Here is a 15,398-nt window from a genome sequence, read left to right as displayed (position 1 = left end):
TCAATAATGTGCATCGTGTTGAAATCATGAAATTATTCCAGAAGCTGTATATGGCTTTGGGGGAAAAAAAACTTTTGGCAGCAAATAAGGGAGTTTCCTCAAAATTTCTGAATGCTTATATTATTATCAGTGGGAGATTGCTACCAGGGCACTTGGAACTCACCCATCTTTGGAAAGCTAGGGAATTCTTACCATTATGCACATGGGAAAATATAACGTTTTGTTATTGGGAGGAGACCGTGAAACAAATGCTAGTCTATCTGGTGGTCAGGGACAGCTTGAATGATTCCCAGTTATTTTTTTTTTTTTTTTCTTGTTAGCCCCAGAATGTCTCACATGCACATTCCAGTGCGGACAGCTTGCCTTCAAACCTCTTTCTAGGCAACAACACCAGTGATTGTACCAGTGTCAAGACTAAAGCCATTGCTCTAAAGTCCTGACATTTTAGGCTGTCCATGGCAGCTCTTTCTGCTTTCTTACTATCCTTTCTTTCTGCCTCATCACCCCTTCAACTCATTCTTCAAGCAGATATTTTCGGGACTTCTCCCTTTCATTTCCACAATCACAATCTAGTCTTAATTCTGTTCCACCTCTACTATGGTTTCTTCTCTAAATGCCCTAACGTTTCTTTCCATAATCTCTTCTCTGGGGAGTTAACTTAAACTGAACAGTAAGGATTCTCTTTCTCATCCGTTCTCGACGTTAATATACATATTAACATCACAATATATTTTATGTATATATTTATTTATTTATTTATTTATTTCAGGATCCTTTAGTACATACTTGCAAGTAAATACAATCTATAAAACTTCTCTTTTTTTCTTTCCCTACATGTCTCTTCTTTCTTTCCCGGTAGATTTGTCCAATGTATATATTCTACAAAGTGCCGGACACTAAAAAGAGAATGATGATGGAAAAGAGCGGCGGGGCACCTGGGTGGCTCAGTCCATTAAGCGTCTGACTGGCTCAGATCATGATCTCATGGTTGGTGAGTTCAAGGCCTGCATCGGGCTCTCTACTGTCAGTGCTGAGCTCACTTTGGATCTTCTGTCTCTTTTTCTCTCTGCCCCTTCCCTACTCTCTCTCTCTCTCTCTCTCTCAAAAATAAATAAACATTTAAAAAGAAAAAGTCCTTTAACATTGAAGGGAATCACTGTTTTGTAGATTAAGCAAATGTATGGATAATTACACTTTTCTTCTTAGCGCTTGTCAAAATGATAATTAATTGACTTATTGTTTATCTCCTTCACCAGGGAATAGACCAGGACTACCAGTTCAATATTATTCCCAACACCTAATCCAATACTTGGCACATAAGAGGGGAAGAATGCATATTTGTTGAATCAATTACTGAATTACAGCTATAGAATAATATATATATATATATATATATTTTTTTTTTTTTTTTTTTTTTTTACATTTTATTTATTTTTGAGAAACAGAGTAAGACAAAGCGTGAGCGGGGGAGGGGCAGAGAGAGAAAGAGACAGAATCTGAAGTAGGCTCCAGGCTCTGAGCAAGCAGTCAGCACAGAGCCTGATGCGGGGCTTGAACCCACAAACTGTGAGATCATGACCTGAGCCAAAGTCGGATGCTCAACCGACTGAGCCACCCAGGTGCCCCAGAATAATATTCTAATAGTGACACATCCGAACTTCAGTGGAGGCGACTAGGATGTATTTAACTCTGAGTAGAAGGATCAGAGGTTTCATATAAAAGACCACATCCAAGCTGAGACTTTTAAGAATCAGTAGGAGATGGAGTGCCTGGGTGGCTCAAGTCGGTTAAGCATCCGACTTCAGCTCAGGTCATGATTTCATGATTTGTGGGTTCGAGCCCCACATCGGGCTCCGTGCTGTCAGCCCAGAGCCTGTAGTCTGCTTCAGCTTTCTGTGTCTCCCTCTCTCTCTGCCCCTCCTGCTCGCACTCTCTCTCTCTCTCAAACATAAATAAACATTACAAAAAATTTTAAGGATCAGTAGGAGTTGAAGAAAACAGGTTAAGTTGGATGCTGCTGCAGCGAAGTAAATAGAGGAGGTGTCAGGAGATAGAGCTGGGAAGAGCTTTTTTCTCTAAGCCGGCATTTCCAACAGTGTCTTCTGAGGACGCTGGTCTCGCCTGTTGTTCAGAGAAAACCATTTTCCATGTGCTGCTAAATGTTTAACAATTGGATCGCCTGAAAATATAAAAAGTCCTGATTTGTAACGCTGGCCAGGAATAGATGCACAGCAGCACGCTACTTTGTAGTATTTCTACCATCCAGATGCAGGAGATACACGTGACTCCGAGAACGTAAGTAGGAGTAGCCTGTAGTGATTCTTTGGGAGGAAAGATAATTTTTCCCTCTACCTGCTGAATAATAAAACAGCAATAATAATAGAATTTACTATTTTCTATTACTTTTTTCTTTAAAAAAAATTTTTTTAACGTTTATTTATTATTGACAGAGAGAGACAGAGCATGAGCAGAAGAGGGGGAGACACAGAATCCAAAGCAGGCTCCAGGCTCTGAGCTGTCAGCACAGAGCCCGACACGGGGCTCGAACTCACGAACTGCGAGATCATGACCTGAACCAAAGTCGGAGACTTAACCGACTGAGCCACCCAGATGCCCCTCCTTTATTCTTAATTCCTTACAAAAGTAGAGTATCTCCTGTGGAATGCCTGCTGCAAATCATACTGTATCTCTACAGATTTCTGCTTGACTCACACTTTTTTCAAGAAGTTTATTATTTTTTAAAAAAGATTTCATATTTTCTTCTTTTTTTTAGTGTTTATTTATTTTTGAGAGAGAGAGAGCAAGCAGGGGAGGGGCAGGGAGGGGTATAGAGGATCCGAAGCAGGCTCGGCACTGAGAGCAGAGAGCCCGATGTGGGCCTTGAACTCACCAACCATGAGATCATGACCTGAGCCAAAGACAGACGCTTAATGGGCTGAGCCACCCAGGCACCGCTCAGGAAGGTTTTTTGTGTGTTTGTTTACTTTCAGAAAATTGTCTACTGGTTGTACTTATGCCTATTACCCTGATTTTCTATTTCAGTCTTTCCTATTTCTTATCCTATAATTTCTACTTGCTCAACAATTCATTTTTTTTTCTCCCTGTCATACCATTTCTATTGGAAAACTGTATCTGTAAACGCAAAATGCAGTTACAACATAAATTTGTGTCACCTCTGTTCTAGATTGCAGTCTCATAGCAGACTCTGTGCCTTCCACGTTTTTATATTCTAATAATGCCTGTGCAGAATTCCATAAAGAGGTTTGCCCACAAAAATACTATATGCCTAACCTAAGAAACTGGTCATTACAGAGAAGAGGCAGGACACACCTTTGGAATGCTCAGGTGTCATTTCCAGCTTATACAAGTTTGTTAACCAGAGCCAGAAGCCAACATAACGGAAGATTTTGACAATTCCTCGGAAAATAATTCTGAATCTATATAAAGGTTAGCTAGAGCAGAGGGCTGGCTGTTGCCCTCTCATTTATTATCTGAACCTGGGACTCACTGGAAGTGTGCCAAAAGAACAAAAAAAAGAAGCTTTGCTTTCCTGTTTACTGTTTAATGTCCTGCTCCCCTTCCCTATCTTTTCTCTCCTTCCTTCCTTTTCACTCGTCCTCTCCTTCCTACCTCTGCTCCTGTTACCCCCGCTTTCTTTTCGTTAATTTCAATATGGCACTAAATAATTTTGTAATTCCAATCATACTCTAGGGATGATAGAAATAGAGCCATCAACTTTAAAAATGCAAAGTGGAAAGGATTACAAAATAAGGCCAAATTATTACACTGTTTGCCGTGACTACTACATTTCTTACTGTTGGATTTCTTGATTTATTTCCTTAGAAACTTGAGAAACATGCCAAGTAGCTCTACAGCTCTTATTCTTACCTAAACTTTTAGAAGTGTAGACAATCTTCTACAATGCTACTGTGCTTAGTAATAGAGAAACAATACAGCCTGTTCATGTCCGTATGCTTTCATGTTGAATGTCTACTATGTAGAGAATAGCTTTAAGAACTTTTCTTCCCGATATGGTAGTATAAAATTAGAATATTTATTTTACTATCAAGTAAATTTATATATTAGCTCTAGAAGAAATTAGAGAAACCATATTGTTTAACCGCATCTACAATGTTTTTAATTAATTAATTTATTTATTTATTTTAATTTTTTTAACATTTATTTATTTTTGAGACAGAGAGAGACAGAGCATGAATGGGGGAGGGGCAGAGAGAGAGGGAGACACAGAATCGGAAGCAGGCTCCAGGCTCTGAGCCAGCATCAGCCCAGAGCCCGACGCGGGGCTCGAACTCACGGACCGCAAGATCGTGACCTGAGTTGAAGTCGGACGCTTAACCGACTGAGCCACCCAGGCGCCCTATTTATTTTTTTTTTTTAATTTACATCCAAATTAGTTAGCATATAGTGCAACAATGATCTCAGGAGTATATTCCTTAGTGCCCCTTATCCATTTAGCCCATTCCCCCCCCACACCCACTTCAGTAACCCTCTGTTTGTTCTCCATATTTATGAGTCTCTTCTGTTTTGTCCCCCTCCCTGTTTTTGTGTTATTTTTGTTTCCCTTCCTTTATATTCATCTGTTTTCTCTCGTAAAGTCCTCATATGAGTGAAGTCATATGATCTTTGTCTTTCTCTGACTGACTAATTTCACTTAGCATAATACCTTCCAGTTCCATCCATGTAGTTGCAAATGGCAAGATTTCATTCTTTTTGATTGCCGAGTAATACTCCATTGCATATATATACCACATCTTCTTTACCCATTCATCATTCAATGGACATTTGGGCTCTTTCCATACTTTGGCTATTGTTGATAGTGCTGCTATAAACACTGGGGTGCATGTGTCCCTTAGAAACAGCACACCTATATCCCTTGGATAAATACCGAGTAGTGCAATAGCTAGGTCGTAGGGCAGTTCTGTTTTTAGTTTTTTGAGGAACACTAAAACTAAAAACAGAACTAAAGAGATTCTTGTGATTTCTTCCCTTGACTTTAGGAGCTTTATTTCTTCACCCTTTTCTTTAAAAAAAAATTTTTTTCCCCAAAAGAGGGGTGTCTGAGTGGCTCAGTTGGTTAAGTGTCTGACTCATGATTTTGGCTCAGGGCATAATCTCATGGTTCGTGAGATAGAGCCTGGTGTCAGGCTCTGTTCTGACAGTGTGGAGCCTGCTTGGAATTCTCTCCCTCCCTCTCTCTGCCACTCCTCAGGTCACACTCTCTCTCTTTCAAAATAAATAAACATTAAAAAAAAAAATTTCTCCAAAGGAGAAGAAAACCCTTCCTGGCCTTGCATGGCTTACTGGAGGATAAGAGTTTGAGGTGACCTCAGGGGTGACTGGGGAAGGACAGAAAAGCTGGCATGTTCCAGGAGAGAGAATGAACTGCTGAGGAAATCACTTTAGAGTGACATGTCTTCTCAGTCCTCACCTCCCTTTTCTGCCATCTTTTCCTTCCTGCCTGTGGTCTTAAAGCCATTTGGCAGCCTCTTGCATGAGAAAGGGTTAAAGAATGTATTGCCATTCCTAGAGAATTTGCCATTTTAAAAGGTGGCACCTTGGGGCACCTGGGTGGCTCAGTCAGTTAAGCATTCGATCTCTCAAGTCATGATCTCACAGTCTGTAAGTTCCAGCCCCGCGTCGGGCTCAGTGCTGACAGCTCGGAGCCTGGAGCCTGCTTCGGATTCTGTGTCTCCTTCTCTCTCTGCCCCTCCCCCACTCACGCTCTTTCTTTCTCAAAAATAAAATTAAAAATAAAATTAAATAAAATAAAAAGTGGCACCTTACTATTCCATTCCATCAGTGTTATGTAAGAGCGGAAGACTGGTCAAAAATAAGCACTTAAATTGACATCACTCTTTCAAAATCGAAGATATTTCATTGAATGCACGATGGCTAGGAAAGAATGTGGAGTCCCATACAAAATGCTTTTCTTTCTTTTTCTTTCTTTCTTTCTTTCTTTCTTTCTTTCTTTCTTTCTTTCTTTCTTTCTCTCTCTCTCTCTCTCTCTCTCTCTCTCTCTCTTTCTTTCTCTTTCTTTCTTTCTTTCTTTCTTTCTTTCTTTCTCTTTCTTATTTAGACAATCTGTTAATAAAGAGGTCCAGAGAACAATTGTAGCTAGATGCTAGATTCTGACAGCAGAGGAAATGAACATGCCAGCAAAGCTGGGCCAGAAGGCCACAGGTGACAGAATGAGTGCATCCAAAAGACACCCCAAGTTAAAGGAATTCTATTTGCCCTGATTGTGTGATTGGCCTTGATTTTGTCCTCCAGCTGGCAAAATATGTTAAGCAACTATTTATACACATTGGAAAAATGCAGGACAGGACACTGATCTTTGAGAAAGAGAGCAAAAGAGGTGAGCCCTGCAATTGTCTTTATCTTTTTCGCCTTTCTGGATTGCTCCACTGGAAGAGGCATCCAAGCAGAGGCAGTGGTTTCACAGATTCCACTGAGGAGACAGATTCAGAATTCATACAGGTTGAGGGGCTTCAATTCCTCTGGCAGAGCACTCATGAAGAAGGAGAAGAAGAGCTGTAGAGTCTCGTACACCAGTTCCTTTGAGTCTGCTGGGGATCCTAAGCTGGGCATAAATAGGGCGAAACTCCATGAGGCCAGGCAAAGAACTGCCAGGGAGCTGATAAATTTCTACAACTCACAGGACTGAGAGGCTTTCAAATTCCCAATAACTCGAGTAGAAAGCCTTCATTAAGGAGGACAATAAAGAAGAGAGAAGACACAAATTGCTAGTATCAGGAATAAAACAGAAGTTATCACTCTAAATCCTATTAACAGGTGAAGAGCATTAAGAGAATATGAACAATGTGATGCCAATATATTTGGTAACTTTAAGTGAATGGACAAATTCTTTGAACAAACTACCATCAACCAAGAGAGGAAATAAAGCTTTTGAAAAAGAACAAAGACTTCTATTTGTGGTCTCAGAATTACAATTCAGGGAGCATAAGTCCTAGCAGAAACCAGAAAAGTATTCTGCCTGCGGGGTGAAAGCAAGGGATTTTTATGAGAAAGAGGAAGGAGGGAAGTTATATGACTTGGATAAAAAAGAAAAAAAAATTGCCAGTTGGTACTAAGAGGCTGAACTGCTTTCGGTTACACATTGATTGACTCTTCTCTTGGTCAATCAAATGAAACAACTCTGGTATGCATCAGTTAACTACTCTGTCTTCAGAATGTCCACAACCAACTGTCTTATGATCAGGATGCCTGCTGTTCTGTAGACAAATGTCCTATAGACAAATGCTTATAAAACAACTGCCTCCTTTGGCCCAGCCAAGGATCCTTTTGCCCAGTTCGAGTTCATTAGCCATTTGCTTTAGAAAGGAAAGTGGAGCTTTTCTCAAAATAGAGTCTCTCACGTCCAGAAGTTTTACACAATTCCACGTGACCAAACTGACACAAGATGAAGTAGAAAATCTGAATAGCTGTGAAGCTACCTCATCTTGAGATGGCACTTTAGGCTTTCCATTCTTCCTGGTTCAGGATGTTACTCCTTTTTATTATTATTATTATTATTTTTAAGTTTATTTATTTTGAGAGAGAGCAAGCATGAGAGGGGGAGGGGCAGAGAGAGGGAGAGAGAAAATCAGGAGCAGAGCTCCATGTGGGGCTCAATCTCATGAATCGCGAGATCATGACCTGAGCTGAAATCGAGTCTGCTGCTTGATCGGCTGAGCCACTCAGGTTTCCCCCTGGTTCAGGATGTTTTGACTAAGGTAGCAGGGTGGCTTTCCTTAACAAAAGTCAATGCAAAGACCAAAGCAATTTATGCAGAAATATATAAAACAGAGTCTCTAGACATGAAGACACTAAGGTAGAGAATGTGGAGATATAATAATGCAAACAAAATCCTCTCAGAAATCCTTCAGTGAAGAGTCGAAATGATAAACAAAAGCTTGTGGGGGAGACTGAGGAATAACATTCAGAGAGAATAAAACTAGGACAGTGTGGTAGCTTGGAATCAAGCTAATAGAGGATACACTTGACGTTCAAGAGATGTTTCATTAAATAAGGATGGAGAAGAATCTGGTGAAAATGAGGTTCTGAGGACAAGTAAAGGGGTTACTTTTGAAAATAGAAGCAGGGTATTTTTTTTGTGACAACATTGAAGTGGATAGGAGGAAATAAGGTAAATTTTTCAGATAAGAGAAGAAGGAAGTCAATAAAATTTACTGCTAATAGCTTGAATCTTTTCAGTGAAATAGCCTCTGGGTTTGAGTGTGGGATGTAGGATTCCACTTGAAGAATGTGGGAATTATTTAAGCTAGCTTCTAGGGTAAATAGAAGAAAAGTTGCTTATGAGTTCAAACCTAGTTGGGTTTACTCAGCGTGCCCTTTGAATGAGTATAATCAGCAGTAGGGGGTATGAGAATAATGGAAACCATGGAATTAACCAAAGATAGGGGATTTTCCTGGCCCATGCAACAAAATGTTAGTGGAACAAAGGATTCTAAATTGATTTATGGACATCACTGAAACGACTTACCATAAAGTCTAGGCTAGGACAATAAACATGGCACTGAAATACAAAAGGGCACATAAGAGCTTAGAGAGGAAGTTCTCTGAGATGTAATACCTTGTTTCTGTGAGGCAAGATGTTCTGGTTTATTTTCTTGCCGTCATTTAATGTAGGCTCCAACCGTATAAGCTTGTTCTTTTAACTAAGAATTAGTATTCTTTACTTTAGAATATTCTGTTGCCACACTAAAATATTTAGTCATGCTTAATACCTTTAATAAAGGTAGCCAATTAAAATAAATAGCATCCCTCACTCTCAGATACTCCTTATTGTAAAAGTAAATTGTAAAGACACTTTATCTTAAAGGCTGAGCTTGATTTTTTCTTTAATGTTCTTTGTGGACAGTTTGTATAGAAAAGATCAACATTTCTCCTTAATGCATCTAGGACTTACTGTGATAGATACTAGAGAAACATGTTATATGACAAAAGGGTCTACCAGCTGTTCAATCACGATTCAGCTTTCTCTTTACCAAGATTGATGATGTGGCTATAGCCATGTAATGTTTTTTATATCCCCTAGCAATCTGTGAGGTTGAATCATGTGAAACTGCTATTTTTATAGGTCACAATGGTGGTATTCACAGTTTCATATGCTTCAACCTAATCTTTCAAATTTTCTTTCTCTGACTTTGAAAATACCAGAATTAGAGGTAGAGTCTGGATATTAGTGAGTGAAGAATTACAGTTTGAATATGCCGCAAACCATTTTCGACATTAAACTTTTAATGATAGTACAATACTAGCGTTACTGACTTTAAAAGGAAGTAGCACGACTAATTTCTTATAATTATAAATACATGGTTTTGTAGACTATAAAAAACCCTCAGATTCTTGTAGTCACGCTCAGTCATAGGCTTCTCCTTGTCTTTTATTTCCAATATGTTTTTTCCTCCTTAGGTCTCATATGCAATCTTGTTTCACTTCATTTCTTCCCTACCAACTTCAATTTAATACTTGAAGCACTGGGTCAGCTTGCAAACTTAATGCAAATGTGTCATTTTATTATACATCTGGAAGAAAAAAAATGGAGAGCCTCAGAGGTAGGCCCCCGTCTCTCATTGCTTCGTCTGAACTCGACATGACAAGGACTCTCTTCTGCCCAGGTTTGTGAATTGACAGGATGTGTAAACGAACGGTTAAGTCCCCTGGTCGATAAGAGAATAGGATCGGACTTCAACCAGCACAGTTCTTGAAGTCAACAGTCCGGCATGGCACTACGAAGCTCTCTTCTGAGAGTATCACAAAATTGACATCAAGGTGTATGTTGGGCTGGGTTGTCATCTGCAGGTTCTGGGAAAAAATCTGCCTTCTAAGTTCCTTCTAAGTTCATTTTTGGTGTTGGCATAATTCAATTCCTTGCGGTTATGGGACTGAGGTCCCTGACTCTTGCCAGGTGTTGGTCAAGGACTTCTCCGTGTCTTCAGAAACTGCCTGCATTTTTTGACACACAGTTCCTCTATCTTCGAGTCAGAAATAGAACATTGGAATCCTTGTGCTTCTTAAGTTTTTTTTTTTTTTTTTTCCATTTTGAGAGAGAAAGGTGGGGGCAAGGGGCAGTGACAGAGGGAGAGAGAATCCTGAGGAGGCCCCTCATTGTCAGCAGAGAACCTAATGCGGGGCTTAAACCCATGAACATTGCGATCATGACCTGAGCCAGAATCAAGAGTTGGACACTTAACTGACTGAGGCACTCAAGTGCCTCTCCTTTTTGTGCTTCTAATCTTTGACTTATTCCACTGACAACCTTTTTTTGCATATATAAAATTTAATGGTGAAAGCTGAAAGCCCTATCACACATTCCAAAGCCCAGAGTAAGTCATTTGAGATTATGTGTGGCTTCGATTGCTCTATTACTGTGGCGATTTGCAGTTTAAGTGTAGCTATTCCAATGTAATGATGCTGATGAATATACGAAAAACTCATCTAAATTGATATCTTCTAAAAAAAAATTGATGATATATGTCCTGATGTTTGTGTATAAACTTTTAGATGATTAAGATCAAATCCTTTGAAAAATGAATATTTTATTCCTTTTTATCATATAACATGTTTTCCAATATCTTTGACAGTCCTAGATGCATTACAGAAGAAATATTGTCCTTTTCTATACAAACGATCTCATCTATTTTGACTTTGTTCTTATAACTAACTCATGCTTTCAGGAATCATTTATGCCAATGAAGTCAAAGACCATTTAAATTTCTTTTGGCGTATTTCCTATCAAATGTTGCCTTATGAGTATGCAATTATATTTCCCTATTTCTGTTGTTAATTTTCTTACTTTTTTTTTTTTTTTAGGGCAAAATTTTTTCATGTTGAATAAAAATGCCAGGTTGAATTCAGCTAGTTTTACTGATAACCTTACGAGTGCTTAGTAACATATATTATCCCTTTCTATAGTAAAGATGTTAGTTGAAAACATCAATTTTAAAATTAATAAGGTTTACCAATTTAATACTTTATTTTATTATTTTATTTTTAAGAGAGAGAGAGAGAGAGTGCAGGCAAGGGAGAGGGAAGAAAGAGAGAGAGAGAGAGAGAGAGAGAGAAAATCTTAAGCAGGCTCTGCACTCAGCATGGAGCCCAATGTAAGGCTCAATCCCATGACTTTGGGATCATGACCTGAACCAAAATCAAGAGTCAATCACCCAACCGACTGAGCCACCCAAGCACCTGAACGTCTTATATTACTTGCTTCTGCATAGATAGACAAAAGAAGAAAAGATGTTAATTTCCCACTTTTATTTTAGAAAAGGGATGAGTTTCTATGGGCACCTGGGTAGCTCGGTTGGTTAAGTTTCAGCTCAGGTCGTGGTCTCATGGCTCATGAGTTCAAGCCCTGCATCAGGTTCTGCGTTGGCAGTGCTGAGCCTACTTGAAATTCTCTCTTTCTCCCTCTCTTTCTGCTCCTTCCCCGCTCATGCTTGCTCTCTCTCAAACTAAATAAATAAACAAACAAAAAAAAAAATAGAAAAAGGATGGGATAATGTCCCATCATTAGTTACCTTTACGAATTTGATTTGTACAACTGATATTTGTCACTTTGATGTGCCATGTATATAATTCAATCATCTGGATATTATGCAAGCATCTCCAAAACCTGGCAAGAGAGCATGACTTTCCATTTCCAATATGTTAGCCAAGTCCCTGAATTAGTTTTGTTTAGAGAGATCTGTCTTTCTGAGACAACTCTGACTAAAATGAAACACTTTCTGGTGAGCAATTTTCCAAGCTTTAAGGCATCTGTGCACCCTGTTCGGTTCATCACAAACAGTGACTCCAAGGATTTGGCATTAGGGTAATGATTCTAAATCATGTACTAAAACATTTTTCCCCCCAAGCAGCCACAGAAATGGCAGTATCTCTGCAAATGAACATTTAGCTTTTCCCACCTGCCAAATGTTATCAATGTTTACCTCTTTGAAAATGTAAGAATGTGTAGGTTAAGTAAATTTAAAATATTCTTTGCCTTGTAATGTCACTCACACGGCATTGGGGAGGGTATTCTCTTCCAGGTGAAAGATGTTCTTGGGTTGTCTCTCACTATTTTCATGGCTACATGAAAAATCTCTCTCTGGTATTTACTGGATTTTTCATCCTCCTGTGCCACTACCTGGATATTTGTTTCGTGTCTCAGTCTGAGGGATGTGGGATGAGTGTATGTGTGTGTTGGGGGGGGGGGCAGGTAAAAATTCTAGAAGCAATCTTGTTTTGTGAATTGTATGCAATTATCAAGTGTATTAGGCTAAGTATCTCTGAAATGTATGACAAGCTACAGTTTAAGTAGTGAATTGATTTTATTCCACTAATTTTCCTATGGAGCAGTTAAATATCTATTTCTCAAGTTTTATATCATCATGCCATGGGAAATTGTGCTTCCATTTTCTGGCTGAAAACCAAGAAATACTCCACTCCACTTAATTAAGTCAGGTAATAATTGGAGAAGTGGAGATGTCCACCCCCAATAAGGAATGGGGTGACCAAAAGTTGAGCAGATAGAGAACTAAAATGACTTTCCAGCTTTTCTGAGTCAGGTCTCTATGGTCTACTGTTATTACTTTGTCTGAAATGCAAATTCTCAGAATACCAGACACACCCATATTTCAATGAAAGTACAAAAACAAAATTGAAAGCCAACCACAGTTGAGTTTTTCATTGTCTGTCACGTTGAGTGGTCTTGTCCCTTCCCCCTTCCTTTCCATCCCACCTAACCTGAATAATCAAAAGCTGTCTCTGTTTAAGGGGAAAAATGTCTGTACTAAAAGGGTAATTCACAAAAGGGGCTTTCTTATGTAAATAAATACTCAATTGACCATAAGCCCCCCTTCTTGCTGATGGCTCTGAATACTACCAGATATTACTGATGTGTTGTTTCTTGGTGGTACAGATGACCTTTACTGGGGAAAGTAATGCAGAGAAGGACTTTCATATCCAGCCTGTATTGCTGTTGGGCCTGTTTTCTCTTCTCACACAAGATTAAGGGGTAGGCTTACTTGAGAGTCTATGTTCTGGCAAGCCTTGCTGCTGAACTTGGCAGGAGCATTAAAATATCTTTATTAGAAACCATGAATCAAGTTCCATCACAGAACTCATAACCTTCTAGATCTGGCTGTCTTCTTTTGTCAAACCTCACAGAAAGGTGTGGTTTAAAATAAAGTTTATTTTAAGGTGCAAAGATCCAATGATGATGGTAAATTTCCTTCTATAGCATATACAGGAAGTCTTCATTTAAAGTAAAACACATCAACTTGTGATTTAAAAATATGCCACAGAATTTCCAAATATAATCCAGAGAATTTTGCCAGTGAAGAGCTGGGTTGTAAAGAAACTGGGGTGGACTTTGAAGAGCACCAGCATTTTCTTTGAGCCTGATGAAAATCCATTGGCTTTGGTTCTTTAAAGGTACATGTTAGAATAGTTATAATAGGAAATTCTGTTAGTACTTTCTTAGAGCAAAGATTTGAAATTGCTCTCTCAAAATTGCTTTCAAGTTCTAGAAGTCTAGCTTGAAGTAGTCTAAACTCTCGGAAACCTACAAGACTTAAGCTGCCAGTCAGGCAGAGGCCCAGTTATCAAGGAAAGCTATAGACAATGAGAAGAGTTGTAAAATATTAGTAAAAGAATTTTTAGCATGTGTATAGTCTCTCATCAACCCAAATCTTATTTTTCCAGCATGAACTGCAGGCCTAGATACCCATCACCAGTGACAGGTGACAAATGGGCCACACAGAATCTGTAGAACAGAATCTGTAGAATGGAATAGAATCTCTAGAATGGGCCACAGAGAATCCTAAGCACATCTTCAATCCTATAAATGGTAGTGAGGGGAAGAGGGCAGAAGAAGCCAGTCTCTCAATCAAGGTGAAAGGTGGGAAAAGTTAGTTTTATATAAAAATGCTATTTTCAATATTGTATGTGATTATTTCATAGAGAATAATCCTATGTGAGAATAGAGAAGGAAAGGCACTTGCTATTTCAGCTCCTATTACTAATTCTTTGATACTTTGATAACTGAGCCATGGATTTAGTGGGCTAAACAATTAATGTATACGTATCATGTCCCTTTAAGTCTCAGATTACCCGAGAATGAATTGTTTTCAGCTGACTGAAAACACTGAACTGGGTTAGATCCTCTGACCTTCCCAGCGTCTACCTATTGCTCTGAATTGTTCAGAGGCACTATACCGGCATGGAACTCTGTTATTTTGAGAGGGTAAATTAGGAAATGGAACACCTTAGTTCTATCTGAGGGTACTCTACATGCTACCTGGCACATCTCACAGCCACAGGATGCTGTAAACACTCCTTGTTTATAAAGTCTTACAATACAAACTTGGCTGAACGGCTGAGGAAAGAACACGCCAGTGTTTTCCCCCTCAGTTGCCATCTGTGAAGAACATTTTGGCTTGGAAGGTTATCCTTCACTTCCTATGTGTCTGAAGGCTCTGTTGAAAATAAAATGGAGTCTAAGCAAATTTTCAAAGATCTGGGAGGTGTTTGATGGAACTCTGAGTGGTTTTTTGTTTTTGTTTTTGTTTTTGTTTTTTTGAGGTAATTGCTAAGCCCTTCCTCTCTGGTGCAGACTGCCCTTCACAGAAATCCCCATAAATTAAGTTTCTTTCCATGAGGTGGAGAGACGAGGAAAGAAAGCCTCTGTTTTAGTTTCCTCCATAGAATAACGCATATTTGCCTTATATCATGAGAGGCTGACAGGTTTAGACTCTGCTTCCAGATGTCCATATGGTTTAATGAAAAAAAAAGAATAATAGTACATGACATATTTTCTTTTTCTGCTCCAGAAAGAAACAGCTTCATGTCAAGGCAACTTGGAAGTTGGAAGTTGAAGGAAACTGTTATGTAAATAAAGAAGACTGATAAAACAGAAGAAAATGGGGCAAGTAAAGACACCTTGTTCAGGAAAAAAAAAATAAGAAGGCATACAATAAAAATTACTTCTTTAAACAAAGACTGAAATGTTTCTATGATTTATCACAGGTTGAATTATATGTAGCTCTGGCTCCTGAGGTAATCTCAAATCCAATATATTTGCAAACAACCATGTCCTAGAGTCTTTGCTATACAATACAACATGCTTAAAGCTAAAACTGAAATCAAAAAGAAACAGTATGAATAAGGAAGTTAAGATGATGAAGGCTTACCTAGGGGAGACATTCATCAACATCCAGACATGTGACTATTTGGTGGACTATTTGATTTATAGGTGTATAAAACTCCACAACCCCTAAAAATTAAAACTTTTACTTCCTACATGAAGTTTAGTATGTTTAAGGCCTCGACTTTATCTTAAAAAAATAGTAATTTTTATTTATTTTTTAGAG

General features: G+C 38.8%; 1 long non-coding RNA gene across 2 annotated transcripts; it reads left to right on the top strand.

Moving 5' to 3' along the window:
* Positions 1-2,051: 2,051 nt before the first annotated feature.
* On the top strand, positions 2,052-15,027 carry LOC131506843 (uncharacterized). 2 transcript variants are annotated; one of them, XR_009259173.1, is made up of 2 exons: positions 2,052-2,295; positions 14,859-15,027. It is a non-coding gene; the product is annotated as an uncharacterized LOC131506843 (long non-coding RNA). The 2 variants fall into 2 exon arrangements; XR_009259172.1 differs by lacking the exon at positions 2,052-2,295 and adding an exon at positions 9,249-9,662.
* The last annotated feature ends 371 nt before the right edge of the window (positions 15,028-15,398 follow it).

This window comes from Neofelis nebulosa, chromosome 3 (genome assembly GCF_028018385.1).
Source record: "Neofelis nebulosa isolate mNeoNeb1 chromosome 3, mNeoNeb1.pri, whole genome shotgun sequence".
NCBI classification, from domain to species: Eukaryota; Metazoa; Chordata; class Mammalia; order Carnivora; family Felidae; genus Neofelis; species Neofelis nebulosa.
The sequence above is the reverse complement of the archived record's forward strand: the minus strand, read 5'-3'. Positions and strand labels throughout refer to the sequence as shown.